This window comes from Thermobia domestica, chromosome 14, assembly GCF_964235325.1.
Source record: "Thermobia domestica chromosome 14, izTheDome1.hap1.1, whole genome shotgun sequence".
In the NCBI taxonomy this organism is placed as follows: Eukaryota; Metazoa; Arthropoda; class Insecta; order Zygentoma; family Lepismatidae; genus Thermobia; species Thermobia domestica.
Genome location: NC_137467.1, coordinates 36,257,707 through 36,277,546, shown reverse-complemented (window position 1 = coordinate 36,277,546; position 19,840 = coordinate 36,257,707).

Sequence of the window (19,840 nt, the reverse complement as noted above, 5' to 3'; positions counted from 1 at the left end):
TGGGAAATAATTTCATTGTTTCAAAATTTAACAGAAGGATTTATTGCAGAGTTCAAAGACAAAGTTCATTGGCATAATATCTCAATTTATCAACACCTCTCTGTAGAGTTTATATATTTATTTAGACATTACGTAGATTCGAGAGTTATAATAAGAAAATACCATAATAATCCCGATTTAGGTAGTATATTGAATTTAGCATTCGATGTTACAACAGATGGTTTGTTTAATGTTTAACTAATTAACTTTTATGATTATTATATCATAAAAGTCGTAACCTTAATTATCTAATATTAACCTTAATTATCTTTTATGATTATTATATCATAAAAGTTGTAACTTTAATTATCTAATATTAACCTTAATTATCAGATAATAACCTATCATATAAACAATCAATTTCTTTAATCAATTCTTCTTCTGATAGTGGCGTCCAAAACTCATTACCCTTACCTTTACGAATATCTAGTTCTTGCTGCATTAGGTTGAATAGCTTAATACTGTTAGGATCTCTAAACTTTTCATATATTATTACATGATTAGGATATTTTTCTTCTGCTTCATTAAGAGGTTTATATAAACTTCTCTTTTGACATCTGATTGCGTAATAAGGGAAAGGATCATTAGGCTTGTTCTTCTTATATATGATTAGACAATTATCTTTTGAAATATCATCTGTATACGGTGCTGCTATCTCTCTAAGTCTTGTGTTTTCTATTTTTAATTTTTCCATTGATTGTTCAATCTCTTCTACCTTTATTTGTAGTTCTTCGTTATTGTGTTGGTATTGTTTAAAACCCTGAATAAAGTAGTCTTCTATAATGTTACTACATTTATCATAAAAATCAAACGACAACCATGAAGCTATTTCTAGAAGTATTCTTTTGTAAACATATGTTCCTGAAATTAATAAGTTACTTTTATTCATACCTTTCGGTTCTATGTAATATGATGATTTTTGCTGGAGCACATCTGCTCCAGCTAATTTTTTATCATAATATTCAAGTAGTTTTTTACTTTTTACTAATCTTAACCAATCTTTAAATGATTTTCCACTCTTATCACACAATTTAGTAGCATTAAAGTATCCTGTGTTCTTATCTATAATCAGTTTAAAATCACCAAAAATTGTCTTTAATCTGTTCATAACAAATATCATTTAAACTAAGAGAATTACAATAGTACTCATATTTATTATATAGAAAATGTTGATTTTTAACTTTATTTCGTTATGTTGCTGTTAACTTTATATTTGTTTCTCTTTCTCCACCTTTGATTGTGTACATAGAGCGGTTGGTAGAATCGTCCCCATCGCTTGTTCTATGTAATCTTAAACCAGCCTTTTATGGAATAATAACCATAAAAGACAAACATTTATATTTACACTACAACATTACTTTTATCTATCCAACTATTATGTGATTCATCAAAACCTAACCATTTAACATATACTTTATCACCTTTCTTTCTCAACACCTTTTCCACCAAGTATTCATCTTTATGTTTCGTCTTTAATAGTTCTGGTTCGTAAAATCTACCTTGTACATCCTCTTCTTCTAAATCTTTAATTCTATATGTAGGCGGATTAGATGGAATAACTTCGCTAATAACAAATACTTCCGTTGACCAATTAGGTGTATATCCTTTCTCAAATAACCCTTTCGATTTACTTATACGAACATGATCACCTAACTTGTATTTGCGTTTAACACGCTTATATTCTTTTTGATACACTTTCTCCAATATTGTTTGCTCATTCTTCTTATAAACTTCTATAGGCTTTAAACCAATTGTTCTATGAATTTGATGATTATACTCTTTAACTAGTGTTGGTAATATCTCTATCCATTTGTAATTCCCTTGTGTTGTGAACCTTTTCCACATGTTCTGTTTAAGTGTTCGATTAAATCTCTCAACAACAGAAGCCTTCTTACCACTATAGGTTGAGTAGTGATTAATCTTATTTTCCTCCATTAACTTCTTAAACTCTTTATTGTAAAACTCTTTACCTTGATCAGTTTGTAAGTTACTAGGCTTTCTCATTCTTAATATGGATTCGAATGCTTCTGTAACATTCTTCCCACTCTTATCTTTAACAGGAACAGCAAACGCATATTTCGAGAACACATCTATAATCGTTAGCAGATACTTATAACCTTTATTTATTTTGGAAACACCTTTTAATACTCCACTATCCATTTCTACAAGATCAGCTTGCCAAAGATCATCGATACCTTTTATAACCACACTTAATCTGTCAAAGTTTTTTTTAGATGGTTTGTGAATTTCTTCTATAATGTCTTCTCTAACACCTTTACCTTCTTCTAGCCAATCAGGCTTTTTAATGAACTGAGTTTTAGTAACACCACATACAGAACAAATACCTTTCTTTAGATATCTCCCATTCTTCGTTTGTTCTATTCTAATGGTATCTTTCTCCGTATCTGTCAATTTCTTACACTTAACACAATACATCATCATTATTTATTGTATAGAAAATCAACGAAAAAAAAATAAAATCTATCATTACCTAAAAATTATACGTCTTTAGGAAAGTTCTCTTTCTATGTACATTACAACAAACAATAATTGCCCTTCTTCCATAGCTGAATTTTTATTTGGTTTGATTGTAATTATATCGTTCTTGTTAAAGTTAAAAGGTAAAGTTTCAATCAAAGTATCACCCAAATATATCTCTAGAAAGTATTTATCCAAACTTAATTCCATGTGCATTATTTTCCCATTATAGAGAAATTCGTAACCATTAGAGAGATTAAATATTCTAAAGATTGGCTCCTTAACGTTTTTAGCTCTTAATCGATATAGTAGAGGTACAGTTTCTTTCTGCATAATCAATTTAGTAGTATCCATCCTAACCTTTTGAAAATCTTCTTTCTTGACGTATGTGTCTTGTAACGTTTCTAATGCATCTTCAAATCGTTTTCTATCGTTCTCTAATTGAGCTTCTATTGACCTAAGTTGACTTACGCTAACAATATCATTTAAATTCTCCAACAATTTTAATTTTTTTTAACTAATATCAACATTATCTTTTCTATCTTTAACATTACCAAATATATCAATACTCATTTATTATACAGAAAATGTCCATCCTAATTTTTCAAAACATTTCTTTAACATCTCTATTTGTTTAGATGAGTGTTTAAAATCAATATCAACATGAACATCGTGCTTTTTCAACAGATGGTACAATACACATTTTAAGTTAATAAACAATACTCTTTTCGGATATAGTTCTTTAAAGGTTTTGTATAAGTTTTCGAAGTCGTCTATAAGTGTTTCTTCCATATGTCGTAAATTTAATGGTTTTTCATCGGTAAGGTGATAGTGTATTAAATAAACATCATCATAATATTTTGTGTATTTGTTTTTCTTTAGTATTTCTAGAACATCTTTTGTTGATATTAAATGTTTTGATATATCTCTAAATTCATCATTTAACACCTTGAACACATCTTCAGGAATAATTCTATCCTGTAAAGCTTGCAAACGAAATAACTGCAACTTAAATCTTTTTATAGTATCATACCATGGTTTTCTTACGCAAGCTCTCATTCCTTCATTAGTACTGTAAACAAAACCATTCGCTACAAAACAATTATCGCAAATGTATCTACTCCTACCTTTTGTTAATGACTTACAAAAACAATTACTGCATTTTAATGGTCTAGAGCTATGATTTGACAACAACTCCTTTAAGGTAATTATTGGACGTAACTTTTCCAACTCTTCTTCCGTGTACAAAAATTTAGGTATTAACATTCTCCAAAAATCAATAACATCATATACATTGTCTTTATCTTTTAAGTCTGTCTCAGTAACACTCAAAATACTGATAAAAATTAAATCTAACTAGTGGATCTAGTTCATCCTCATGCTTCTCAAAATAATCTAAAAATCTATTGTGTATAGCTTCCATATTTATCTTAAACAAAACTTTATGAATATAAACCATAAAAGTACTTAAACTTAATAATATTTAATCATTTTTAATCATATACATAACATCACTAAAAGAATACTCTTGATTTAGAAGATTTAAAACCTTAACACAAAGATGACCACATATAACTGAATTAAAGTCTTGTATTCGTTAGTCATTGTAGAATAAGTTTTCGGTACCAAGATATTGTACCAGTTGTTTAGGAGGAACACCACCATAAGAATCGAACACGTACTTTATGTTGTTATCTTTCCAATAGCATATCCAATGAGTACCAATGTTTTCTGATTTATCGAGGTTAACTACACCATACTCATGTACATAGGGTTTTTGTGGAAGTTCATCACTCATAAATACACCTCTAAATCGTTTTATCTTTAATTCTTTAGCCAACCTCTCTATATCGAAGTTGGTCAATGGTTTTAGTTTTTTGACTTCTTTGGTTTACCTGCTCCCTGCTTTTCTTTCATAGCCATATTGTGTCTCTTTTGTTCTTCAAGTTCTTGTTTATTCTTCTTAGCATCCAGTACAGTTTTAGTAATCGCTGCTGCACCACCTGCTAAGGAGCCAACTGCTCCTAAAGCTGCTAGAATGGCTGGAATTGTAAAGATAAAACCACCCATATGCTCTTTCTTAATCTTTTTCATTTGTGCAGTAGTTAAAGTTAAATCCATTCCTTTACCTTCTTTAATTTTCTTAGATTTATCACTAAGTTGTTTCTTTGTTAATACATGATCAATATTTAGATCCTTTAGTTCGTTATAAGGAACACTAAACATACAACCTTTAATAGAACACATCTTAATATTTATTTAAGAGAAAATCTTAGTTTGTAAAAATACGGTTGTTGTTGCTCCACCAAAATCAATTAAGGAATCATTCTCATCTGTTATCCTTATCTCAAAATTATCAACCTTGTCTTTGGATATAGGGAAAAATAATGGATAAGTAGGCTCGTAAATGATGCTATGTTTAAACTCGGCATCTGTTTTAAATGATGCTATGATCCCTGTTTCTCTATGTGTGTATTCTGTATCTTTGACAAACATACCATCTGCTATATTACAGTGAACATTTACAGTATCAAACGGATGAAACTTTGGCAACTTACTTCCAATATGTGTTTTGTTCTTTTCTAAAACTTCAAAAACATTAAACCCGAGGACAGTACCTATACTTCCAATTGTAACATTATTACTATCAGTTTCAATTTTAACTCTATTTCTTAAATGATCTTTTGATAATGCTATGTTGATGGATTGAGATTTTAAATATTCATTAAGACTGTTTAAGCTGTATTGCCCTTCTTGTATAAAAACTTGTCTATCACCATATGAGAAACTGTTTTTTTCTGTTGTTATGTTTGGGGTTAGATATGTACTGTAAAACCCAACTAGTCCTATACTTAAATAGTTGTTCCTGTTGTCTAATTCATAATGGAGTTTCTTCTTTAAAACAGAAGTATCACTCGTTAGCTTAAATACCTTAGCCATTTATTATATAATAAATGAATGAGTTTGATTTACCTAGAGATATTCCAAGAGAGAAAGTAATCAAGTTAATAGAAGTTAGAATACAGTTTAAAGAAGAAAAAGAGAAAACTACGAATTGTTAGATATGCATACTACACTTTGATCACGTTGTCGGTTATACTTTCTGCAATAACTGGGTTTATTAATATTTTTATACCTGTAACAATTTACTCGATATTAACAACGTCTCTTGCAACTGGAAGTGCTATAATAACAGGTTTGTCTTCTAAGTTAAACATAAGCAAAAGAAATGATGAATATAAAACCATTGTCCCTTGTATTAACTCATTTAAAGAACAGTTAGAGATGATAATAACACTAAATGGTGAAATGGATAGCGAATATATAAAAGATACGTTGCTTAAGATCAGAGAACAACTTAAAGATATAAGATCATAAAAGAGTCGATTTTCTCTATAATAAATGAGTAAGAAAACTATTAATTGGGATGTACAAGAGATGATAAAAGAAACAACAGTTAAGAAAAGAAATGGAGAGCTTATACCTGATGATGTGCGATGCCTTATAGTGGGTCCGTCTGGGTCTGGTAAGACGATTTTGTTATTTAACTTCTTATTACAGCCAGGTTGGTTAAACAATAATTACTTCTACATATATTCTAAAAGCATGAATCACCCAAAGTATGAGCAGTTAAAAGATCGATTTGAAAAAGCAGAACTAAAGTTTAAGAAGCAAATAGCAACGTTCTTAAGCGGTAATGATTCTATTGTACCTATTGATGAATGTGAAAAATACTCTGTTGTTGTGTTTGACGATTACATTTTGGAGAATCAAGATACTGTTAGAAATTACTTTACAAGAGGTAGGCATAGACATTTAGACTATTTCTATCTTGCACAAACATATTCAAAAGTACCTAAACAGCTTATAAGAGATAACGTTAACTTCCTATGCATATTCAGACAAGATGATACTAATCTTAAACATGTGTATAATGAGTTTGTTGGAGGAGATATGTCTTATGATAAATTTAAAGAGATATGTTCAAAATGTTGGCAAGAAGATTATGGTTTTATAGTAATTGATATGACAAGGAAGGTAAACAATGGTAAGTATAGGAACAAGATAAAACAGTTTATAAACGTTTGATGTTTTTTGATGTTTGACGTTTTAACGTTTGACGTTTATTGTCGTTTATTGACGTTTATTGATGTTTATTGACGTTTGTTCGTTTTCTATATAATAAATGGATGAGAAAGAAATTAATAAGAATATCAAGTTAAAGGAGTTCTTGATAAAGGGCTTCAAATCTTGGAAGAAAGAAAGAGCAGGTATATATGATAAATTTAAGACGCAAGAACAACCTGTAATTGATGCTATTGAAAACTTGGGGATTGAGATCAAAGAAGTAGCAGAACAAAATAAAAATCTAATAACTGAACTTGTTCCAGTTGTACATAAGTCGGCTTCAATAGATCCTAGTCTACTAGAAACACCTAAAAAGATAACTTATGATAGTTCTCCAAGTAGTAGTGATACGCCTATAACGGGAGAAATAAAACAAATGAGAAAACAAATTAAAGACAAAGTTGAAGGAGTAGAACCTTTAACAACAGCACAGTCATTTGGTAAGATTGCAACGAAATATTATAGTAAAAGAAATGATACTGTGTTTGGAATAAGAACTGTAGAAGAAGATGGAAAAATAATAAATAAGATAGGAAATTTGGAAGTTAAAGTGAATGGTGATGATTTGATAATTAATGGTAAAACTTATAAAGGAACAGAAGGTCTATGGGAATTGTTAACGACGAATACTAATAAAACCATTGAAGATTATGATGATGATGATTTTGAACAGTACAAGGAAATAATAATAGATTCAGATGCTGCCTTCCAAAAATATAATCGAGACAAAAGAGTAGCATCTAGTAGAGGTTCTAAGTACATTAATATTATCAAGCCTATTTGGGATAATTATATTAAACCATCTTTACCTCCAACTCCTAAAAGGACTGGTGAAGGAATTAAACAATATACAGAGATACCTAAAGAATATATATGGATGGATGATGTGAGAAAGTTAATTGATCGGTTAATAGTTATAGATGGAGAAGAAAAGGCTGGTAATAATAACTTTTATAATGAGAAAGTAGGTATAGTGAGTATGATTAATAACAAGCTTTCACAATTTATTCCTAATGATCCAAAAGGTATAGGTTATTTGATTAAGATCTTAAATACATTACCACCACGATTCTGGAATGATGAGAAGCTTGGAAAAGGATTTGTAAATGATTTGATTAATAAACTCCCATTTGAATTACATATTCCGGGTTTTAGATTTTGCGGTCCGGGAACTAAGCTTCAAGAAAGGTTAGAAAGAGGTGATGAAGGTATTAACCCATTAGATGAGGCTTGTAAATATCACGATAACATCGAGTTTGATCGAAATTTTTATAATTTCAAAGATCATACATTTTATTATTAAAAGTGAATGTCACCCGGAAAAATACCAAAGTGAAAAATAAGTTATTATTTGTTTGGTTAAAAACAGGTAGAAGGACACCAGGAAACTGAATAATACTCATACGACAAAACAATTTCGTCAGTGAAAGTGGAAAAGCTGTGTTTTCCAGGCATACGTCACAAAACTATTATTTCATAGTCTGGAATGTACTGGCCCGGAAGGACATGAGAAAGAAAAATAACAAATAAGGCAAATATAAAAACTACTGGTTTCTAAACCAGGGGTTCAGTTTTGGATGCCGGCTCGTGCAGTCACGTTCAGTTTAGTTCAGTCTTAGATCGAGTCTCGGTCGGTCTTGGCTCGATCTGTAAACGCGGTTTAGTCTCGTCTCTGTATACGCGAGAGTCTCGTCTTAACGCTTCTAGGTTAAGTCAGCAGTATTGATGGACCAGACCATGTAAGTTGTATGTTTTATGGTTTTTCTTAATTTCACACATCAATATGGTCAGGCAATGCAATTCTCACAGTCCTCGTAACCGAAGGTTATGATAAACCCGAGTAGTAGTAAAATAACAGTAACAATAATAATAATAATAGCAGTATTCTATTGTAATGCTATGTATTCTTTGATTTGTAGATCCATCCTTGTATTGCTGATGGATAGTTACGTTTGTTATTTAAAACATTGAAATAATGCTAATAATCTATTTACAAGTGGGTGACTCACATATTATTCCGTTTCATTATCGGGAATAGAATAGCCCTGTAAGAGTCACACCCACATCTTGTATAGATAAGCTCACATAATAAAATGAGATAGCAAAGGTAGATCATTGAGTAGTCATTGTTTCTCATAAAGTAACTATAACCCCTTTCTCCCACGTAAGGTTAAGTGAGTACAAGTATTCACATAGTGAGTAAACACTATACAACCGAGGTAAGCACAGATATGGATAAATAGGTACTGAATAACCTTAATCATCAAGATAATTACCAATATAAATTATCACAATATCTGTGATGTTATGGTGATATTATCTGTGATCTGTAAATATCTATAATCTGTGATATAAAGAACACGATATATACTACAGAGACAATAAAGATACAGAGTCGAGACATATTGCAGATAAGGAACTAGAAACTAAAGCATGGAAAAGGAGCGTTTAGTAGTGATGCGTCAATTGGTGAACGATTAGCTGCTTTTGGGGTTGGTACTGCTATGAATGCTAAGGTAAGTTAGGATGGGGATTATAAGTTTTTAATTGTTATTATGTATAAATCTTTTATGGGTATATCCCATAAAAGCGTTGTTTCAAGATTTTCTTTATAATAAATGGATAGTGTTGAGAGTTACGAGTTACAGAGCTTTAAGGCTAACACAAGCACATTTAATAATTTGAATGAAGCTAACAAAGATATTGAGTTCGATTTCGATGTGGGGGATGGGTTCGTACATCCACACAAAGCAGATTGTCATATGACTTTTGAAGTTGTTGGTGCATCAGTTGGAGGAACATTTGGTGCAAATGATACTATAAAACTTGTAGATAACTTCTTCCCATTCTTCTTTTCTCAAATTGAGGTTAGAAAGCATGGAGTTGTTATAGATAAGATTGAGCTACCAGGAATAACATCTACAGCTATTGGAACATTAAAGATTTCCAAACCAGAAGTTGAATATTTAAAACAAGCAGGATTTGAAACAGATGATAAACTTGGTCTGAGAAAGGACTTTAGTGTTTTGTATGCATTAAAATTAATTCCAGGCTTTTTAAGTGAGTATAAAGAGGTTATGTGGAAAGGTGGATTGAGAATAACATTTACAAAAGCTAACAACAATAACGATGTCTTGTACAAATGGACTGGATCAGGAGCAAGTGCAGCAGCTCCTCATGATGGAAAAATAACAATAAAAAGTATGGAGATAAGAATGCCTATTGTTGAATACGAATCTAATTATGAAAACAAGTTAAAGTTGAATATTCTTAAAGAACCTAAAATCATGTTTTCATTCCATACTTATCAATGTGTTCAAAAGACTGTTGTAGGTTCTTTCTTAGAATTTGATGTTACTACTCAATTTAATTCTAGACAATTTGATATGCCTGATTTCGTAGTTGTAATGTTCCAAACTGATAGAAGTGGCAAACAAACAGCAGATGCAAGTAAGTTTGATCATTGTAAGGTAAAGAATATCTATCTTAAGAATGGAAGGAATGAGGTATTTCCAAAAGAATCAAGAAACTTAGATATTGCTAACAAGGATTATTTTAAGATGTACGAAGACTATACTGCATTTAAGAGAATAACATGTGGTAACACCGAAATGTACTATGATCCTAAAGAGTTTATAGATAACAGACCAATGTATGTGATTAATTGTAGTAAGAGGAAGAGTGTATCGGTAAATGAGAGAACAAACATAAAGATTGTTGTAGACTTTGCAGAAGCTGTGGCTGCTGATACTATATGCTATGCGATTTTAATTGGACAAAAGAACTTTACATATGATCCTAAGAATGAGAAAGTAATAGAAGAGTTTTAGATAGTTAAATGTATGTTTGTATTGTTTTATTAAAGTTTTTCCATAAACGAAATTAATAAAAATTGATTAAATATTTTTTGTGAAGATAAAAATTGAAGAGTGTTCATTGATTTTCTATATAATAAATACGATGTCAAGTCATATTGAGCTTTTAAATAAACTTGGAAGTCTTGAACAAAAACAAGTTATTGGATTAAGAGAATTAGAATTAAATATAGAATATAAGATTGTGAAAATGGAAAAGATTAAAACTAAGTTTGGAAAGAGCATTTTAGTTGAATGTGAAGAGTCTAAGGTATTTCTTCCACCTAGATTTACAAAACACTTAACAGATAAAATGATTGATGAGATCGTTAAAGATGGAATAAAAATCAAATACACTGGTTTAAAATATAATTATCCAACTGTTGAGTTCTGTATGTAAATTTTATGTAAATTTTCTGTATGTAAATGAGAATCGTTTTTTATGAATTTCTCATAAAACAAACATTTTCCTTATAATAAATAAACTATGGCTACTTATTTGAATAAAAAAATGACGTTAAAGCATTGAGATTCCTTCGCATAGATGAGTTAGAAAAAGGTAAAGCGTACGAGATAACATTATGGAAATTGATTCAAACACAGCGTTATGGTCAATGAGTTTTAGTACATTTAGATGAGAAATATAAGACGTTATTACCACAAAGATATAATGATGAAACTGAGCAAGTATTGAAAGATTTGAAAAAGAGTAAGCTGTTTGTTAAGTATGAAGGTTTGAAAGATTTAGATAATGGTTATAAAATACATCAGTTTTACTTTAGAAATGAATCAAAAAAATAACAAACATAAAACTTGTAATTTTAAGTGTATAAGTGGTTTTATGATTTCATTATCAATATCTGAACTTGTAATTTTAAGTATGTTTTAAGTGTATAATTGTTTTTATAGTATCAACACTATAAAAACTAAGACCTTTGGATATATAGAACATACATGTATAAATAAGGGATTTATTTGAGTTTTTTGTAATTATATCCTTAGAGTTATGCAATTTATAAAACATGCAATAGATAGGCAATTTATTTCCCTATTGAATGTCGTTTGAATTTTGAAAATCGGTTAAGAAACAACGGAGATATAGCAAATTCGGAATAGTATCCTTAGAGGTATGCAACCCACAATACAATCAAAAAATAGCATTTTTTTTCTTTATCGATTGTCGTTTGAATTTTGAAAATCGGTTAATAAACAACGAAGTTATAAAGATCTGGAGATATTTTCCCTCATGAGCCGCCATTGATGTCAGGGTTGGTTATCGTTTCCAAAAAATTATCATGTTTACCTTATTTGGTACTAGTTCATTCGTAATAATTTCAGAGCTTAATTCGTAATTTTAACAATTCTGGAAAAACATGATAAAAAGAATTAGTTTCCAACCCTGTTTGTCACGTGAAGGTAAAAATCATCACGTTACATTGTCACGTTATCTAGCTACAATTTTCTCTCTTCACAATCGAAAAAGTTTTAAACTTCTTAGTTTTAGTTATAACGTGACAGTTTTGGTGTTGTTATTACTACACTTCCATATACTGCTTAATTACTAAAAAGAAAGAAAATAATGACTGCCTGAGGGAATGCAACTTGTGACTTAAAAAGAAACAAGTTCTCCTTTACATTGTTACTATAGCTATGTTCATATGTAAGTCACGTACACAATTTGCATGCAAAATCATCCTCATATACAATGGAAGTAGATAGCCTTGGCCTTAGTTCAACTTATTTTTTTTATTCTCACCAAGCAAACTGAATTGTGTGTGCATGTATCAGTGAGTTGGTTGAATGAAAAAATATATATACTGTGGCTGTGCGTTTATTCAATACTCATATACAGTTTAAGTTCATCTTCTTATTACTCGGGCATTTGTGAATCGATTTTAATCAAACAAAAAGTATCTGTTAAATTAAAGACACCACTATAAGTTATATGATTTTAGATGTAAGTTTTTATGATTTTAAATGTCATAAAAGCATACTCAATCTCACTTTAACATTGTAGTTATGGGAATACTTTGCGCCGTGTAACTTTGAATAATTAGCTGGCTCCTTCTGTGTTAAAGTGTAATGGTTAGTGGTGGGTTCATAATTTTTTTGATAGTTAGGAGGTGGAGGGGGAAATGCGCTAGTAGTGAGGTTGACTATCTACTGGAGTGGTATCAATTTATAAAGAAACATTGAGTTTTTCTTTGAAGTAACCAGTAACCGACAGGGGGGTAATAATTTCCTAGGAAATTTTTACCCCCCTACCAAACCTTCGGATTTAAAGCCATCTTACCCAAAGTGACTGTGTCTGTTAAGAGATACTATGGAGTGGTATCAATTTATAATTTAACATTTGAGTTTGTCTTTGAAGTAACCAATAACCGACAGGGGGTAAAAATTTCCTAGGAAATTATTACCCCCCTACCAAATCTTCGGATTTAAAGCCATTTTGCCCAAAGTGACTGTGTCTGTTAAGAGATACTACGGAGTGGTATCAATTTATAATGTAACATTTGAGTTTGTCTTTGAAGTAACCAATAACCGACAGGGGGTAAAAATTTTCTTAGGAAATTATTATCCCCTACCAAATCTTCGGATTTAAAGCCATCTTGCCCAAAGTGAGTGCATACACTGAGAAATCACATTCAATGATATGAATTTTTAATGTGACTTCTGACTTTTCCTTTGAAATTACCAGAAACCGAAAAGTGGGTAAAGATTTCCAGGGGTATAAATTCCCTGTGACACCGGTACTAATTAAGAGAATATAAAGAATACACAGCTGCATCACATGAAGCTGGTTCTGATGGTAATAAACGAGGCGGCGAAGGTAAATTTAGTGATGAAATCCTGCAATTCGTACGACACTGCCCTCTTACATAAAATTCATCCTCACTATCATCATCATCATCACTAATTAATCTACTCTGACGTTTTTTCTTCCTCTGAGGTCGCCCTGTAATTTCGTTATCATTTTCTAGATTCGATTCATCCTGGGTTTGTACCAGCTTTCTTCTTGCCTTGAGTAGGTCATCTGAAAAATAAATCTGAGTCGCTTTATGTAAAAACATCCAAAACGGTATGAAGACGCTAATGAAATTCAGACGTGTGAAAAACGTTTGAAATATTTTCAAGTGTTTCGTTATCAGAACAAATTTAATACTACAGTGTTCATATTTTCTGAGCTGGGGGTTTAAATTCAGGTGTCGATCGATGCCGAATTTGGATATTCGACGTCTTTAAAAGGCTAGGTTAAGTTTGATAACAAGCTGGAGCTTCTCTGTATAACAATAAAGCAATTTTACTTGTCAAGAAAAAATAAAGTAAATATGCGGCACAAATTGACACCTTGAGATGGTTTTGTTGAATGTTTGAAATCCGTCAGTAGTCCGCACCGCACACCCTCTGTGGAGCACTAGCTTTCGGTTATATTTGCTGCTTTTCCCATATGTTGGTGCCCATGACAAGTACATTAACAGAGTTCATGGGCGCAAGCTCTGAAAAACTCTCATTTGCGCGCGCTACAGCGCGTTCAAGTTTACACATGACCTGCGAACACTACAGTGCGCTGAAAGCTTATACATAGACGAAATATGGCATCGGTCAAATCGCTTCAGTTTTACATACGCTGTAGACAATGACGAGTACCTCATTAAAAGTCACTGGCGCAAGCTCTGAAAACTCATACATGCATCGCGCTCGAGTTTACATGTGGCTGAAGTGCAAATCACTTGATTTTCACATATGTTTTAGCGATTGACACCTGGAAGCTCTGAAAACTCATATGCGCGCGCTACAGCGCGCTCATGTTCATGCAAACTTCAGTTGGAATAAGATTGTTTTCACATATTCAAGCAGAGCTTGTCGAGTTTAAAAATCATTTAACAAGAAAGCCAACCTGGCCGGCGAAGGCAATAAAAAACAAAGCGATTTGACCTAAACGATATTTCGGCCATATGTAAACTTAAGGCGTTGAAGCGCGCGCATATGAGTTTTCCAGAGCTTGCGCCCATGTCAACTTTTGATGTACTCGTCATGGGCTACAACATGTGAAAATAAGACAATTTAAGCGGAAGCCACTGCTACATAAGGGGTGTGCACTTTTGTGGAAGCACCTGAAAAACCAAAACACATTAGTTGTATATGAGACTAGTGCAGCCATCTAACATTGCGGCTGTTCCTTCACTCACATCTTGCTTTGTACTTTTCCTTTCTATCGACTATCTAGTGTCCCGTTTTAAAACACGTCCACGAGTTTCTGCAGCCGTAGACTCTTTTTGAAAATTGTCAATGTTCTTTCACAATCATCGTATATAGAGGAAGGTTCGCCTAAGGATGGTATCACTCAAACAAGTCAATACGGTGAGTGATACCATCCTTAGGCGAATTCCCCCCCCCCCCACACATACACAGTGATTGTGAATTTAAGGCTTTGTTCATGAGGAAGAACATTGACACTTTTCAAACAGAGTTTACGGCTACAGAAAGTCGTGGACGTTTTGAAACGAAACACCAGAAACTTCGATAGAAAGGAAAAGTAAAAAAGCAAAGAAGGCAACAATTCATATATATAACGTAAAGAAGAAACACACAGTAACGTAAGTTTCCAAGACATACAAGGAGACAACTCGACGAGACTTGTTATATCTACATTTTGTTCCAGACTAAACAAATTTCAATTCAAAACGATTAATTGAAACCGGTATAATTCCCTATTACACTCGACTGGAAACTAATTAAAATCGAAAAGTAGCCTATTTAATATGACTTATAGGAATATGCTTTTACTCTAAGTATTAGCTGAGTCAATATACATTCACTTTTCCATCCAGGAAGAGATTTCTACTCCATAACACTTTAAGGAATTGTATCCGTTACGATTTTTTTCTACTTTGTGGAAATCGCTTCACTTATATCTTGAATATCTATAGTAATCACAGAGTATTGAAAGAGTTTTATTGTTAAATGTATAGAAGGCATTCCATACGAATTCACCAGAGGCATGTTGCTTCATAGACACAAATTTGGCTGATATTTATATTACTAAAAGCTAGTGTTATATAGGTAACAGAAATGTAATATGAAATTATTCTAACAGATATTACAGAAAATACAGGGTGTTCAAAAAGTGATGAAACTTCCCAAATTGGTCGTTTCTGAAACACACCCAAGAACAGGAAAAGAAGCACATCTCAAAAACTGTTTGGACAATTATAATGATTTGGATTTTATTTGAAAGCGAATGATCTGAGTAAACCAATCCCAAAAATCCGAGAAAAATCTTCAGCATTATACAAAAAATAGTACCCTAAAATACATCCGAAGAGAGAACTTTTTTAATGGTGAATCCAAGTTGGTAGAACAAAATAATTTAGCACATCACATTATAAAGACATACACAATAACATATCAAGGAATTAAAAAGGTATTATTTCTGACAATGAAATTATTATAATTTTACTATACCCTTACGTGGTTGCAGTCTGAAGCACAAGATTTGTCCATATTTCAGCAAAGACCATTTTTTTCTCGTCTCTCTGGAACTAATATATCGAGTATACCATTATAATCTTATATGTGGGTGGCTTGCGGCATCAACTTGACTTTTTGATGGCATTTATATACACAGACAGAGTGCATTCCACGGCTTGAACTACCATTACAAATCACAAAAAAAAAAAAAAAAACTTTTCAACCTCGCCATCTACAAATTTCATGAAATTTGGATATAATAAGTACTTGATGAGAGAAGAGTATTCCAAAATAACAGCTGCCACTAACGTACAGTTTTCATGTTGCAGAGTAGCCAAACTTGAAATGTTAAGTAAATTTTAACATGCAAGACCGAAGAAAACCTTGCATAACTTTGGTTATAGGTACGGCACAAACAGCGTGTAGGGCTTATTTTAAAGCCAAAACATTACTCTTTCATAAAAAAATAAACATAATGATATTAAACAGGATTTTGTTATCCGTGCCATGTAACATAATATTTGACCTTGAATATTTCAAAGGCACTTTTTAACTTTATAACATACCTGGGGTGCGTACGGACCCCAGGCTTCGTTTTTGCCCTATATTTTCACGGTTTGATATACATTTTTCTTGACGGCTCATGATATCTTGTTTTAAGATGTTGTGAATTTACTCATAATATTTAACCCGTGGTTTACTTTCGCATTTAGAAATTTTAAGAACAGTTGTTAGAGAGATTACTTTTTTAATTTTTTTTTGTCTGTTATGTTTTGTGTATGTTATTGTGTATGTCTAGATAATGTGATGTACTAAATTATTTTGTTCTACCACCCGGGATTCACCATTAGAAAAGGTCTCACTTCGGATGTAATTTGGGGCAATATTTATAGTACACTGCTGAATATTTTTCTCGGATTTTTGGGATTGGACATGCAAAAACTCCATTTTTAGTTTACACAGATCATTCGCTTTTAAATATGCCGTCTCCTTTAGCCTATCCGGCATATGCGTGGGACGTAAGACTGGAAGTTTTTCGCTTTCAAATAAAACCAAAACCATTATATAATTGTCCAAATATAGTTTTTGAGATGTGTTTCTGTTCCTGTTCTTGGGTGTGTTTCAGAAACGACCAATTTGGGAAGATTCATCACTTTTTGAACACCCTGTATTTTCTGCAGTATCTGTTAGGATAATTTCATATTGCATTTCTGTTACCTACATAACACTAGCTTTCAGTAAAATAAATATCAGCCAAATCTGCGACTATGAAGCAACATGCCTCTGGTAAATTCGTATGAAATGCCTCCTACACATTTATCAATAAAACTCTTTCAGTGATAAAGAAAATAGCAAACACGCACGAACAGAACCCGGTAATGGGCTATTAAGTTTCATTCTCTACAAATTTGAATATCAACTGAACATTAAACTTCGGGCACAAAAGAAGGGCACAGGGCCGACTCGACACAAGATCAGCTAAGAAGATTATCGCGTTAATATTATCTCATTAAACAAACTAACGTTTTTTTCAATTACATCTACATTTTGTTATTCCATATCGGTGACAAAGATAATGAGAACAAACCTGTGTGATAAAAAAAAAACTCTTTATGGTGTGTAGAGGCCAATCTTTCGTAGGCATACTATTCTCCGCTAAGAGATTATTATATTTAAACATTAACGTGCTAGATGGCCAATACGTCTCTCTTTTCCTGGGAGTCAGCAAAGACTCATGTACGATCCCGACGCCTCCGCCACTGTCTTCTTTAAACACAACAACATGACACGACAATTTCATTTTCCCCTGAAACAATCAAATACGTTAATGATTGTCATTATCATTCCAGTCAATCTGAAATCACTTTCGATCAATTTATGATCAGTTCGAAGGGAGAGAGTTCAAACCGGGATCTAGCTTCAGAATCTAACCGAACTGAAAAAATACATCTATCCAAGTGTTGGGCAAACTAGTGCTATTAAACCTATCATAATATGGCACGAGTTGCATCGCCAGGTGTTACAACTTCAATTGCTCAAACGAACTGATCTAATAATGGCATATTTAAACAATCACTTCAAGGTTGTGATAACTAGACCTAGGATTTGCACCAAAAATTAGAAATGTATGCACTGAAAAGTACAAAAATACGTCTTTACATACTCATATATATATATATATATATATATATATATATATATATATATATATATATATATATATATATATATATATATATATATATATATATATATACAGGGTGGGCCATTTTAATCAATCCATGGAAATATCTGAAAAATGACAGAACAAAAAAATTTGGAAGTACACGTTATATATTGCTCAGGGGAAAACCAATTCTGCCAAATGTACACCTCCCCGCCCCCCGTAAATGGGGGTAACGGGGGGTAACTTTGAAATGTCAAATGGGAACATGGGTCGAGTAATACCTCGTTCGAAAGGTCTTGGAAAACTAAGTAACGCTGTACCAAAAGATGTTTCATATTGTGCACCAGTTTCAAAATGGCCGCCATTATATGGTTCGGAAACTCCAGTACCTGTAGTATGAAAACCATGGAAGGTAAATGAATGGAACAAAATTTAATTCGTAAATATCATAGGCATATCGAATGGTGTGATCCCTGTGGCATCCCTAAAGGGGTCTTGGGGGCTAACTTCAAAATTTCAAATAGTAATATGAGTCGAGTGGTACCTCGTTCAATAAATCTTGCAAAATCAAACATATTGCAGGAGAAAACGATTGAAGTGAAATGGCAGTATTCTCAAAAGGCCTCCGAAACATAGTATCCGTGTCTGAGAAAAGGTTTAGTACCTGTAGTATGAAAGCGACTGGAGATAAATCAACAGAAGAAAAACTGGAGTGGCTAACTGACGTAAGGCACATCGAGAGGTGTTGTCTGGGTGACTCCAAGGGCCAACTGAAAGGTATCCGGAGCCAACTTGAAAATTTCAAATAGCAACTTGAGGCGAGTAACACCACGTTACATAGACAAATTAATATCAAACAGCTTCTGTAAGAAAATTTTCGACATGAGACACCGTTTTCAAAATGATCGCCAAGACATGGTCACTGTGTCTAAGAAAACGTCTAGTGCCCATAGTATGAATACGGTTAGACATAAATGAAAATAACGAAAATTAAATAGGAAAACCACGGAGGCGTTCCAAGGCTCGAGAATAATACAACAGAGATAAAAATATTAGAGTAAAATTGCCATAATGTACAGAGAGAAATCCAAGTCCTGCAAAATAATCTCTCCCTGCGCTCTGTATGTAAGTGGGGTGGAAAGTAACAGTGAAAGTTCAAATGAGAACTCTACTTTAATTCGCAAATTAAGGCTAGCTTACAAATAGGCATGGTGTGGTTGAAATATTTGTTTGTAAGGATGATGTTGTAGTGACTAAAAAAAGAGAAACCTTTTTGCAATGCGTGCTGGTTATTCAGAAAGCATTTCGGGGATATACGTACACACCGTTTCGTCCCTCAAGCTCACAATATGACATGAGTGCTAATAGTTAATCAAAATGTAACTGTGGCCATCCGCATTAACTCAGTGCACCAATTCTCTATCCATGAAGACTGCCTTCCAAACAGCATTGGGTAAGTCAAGCGTACGCCCGAACCGTTGTCCGGTCGGACATTGAAATTTTGAAGTTAGCCCTCAAGACCCCTTTAGGGAGGCCACAGGGATCACACCATTCGATATGCCTATGATATTTACGTATTTCAATTTTGTTCCATTCATTTACCTTCCATGGTTTTCATACTACAGGTACTGGAGTTTCCGAACCATATCATGGCGGCCATTTTGAAACTGGTGTACAACATGAAACATCTTTTGGTACAGCG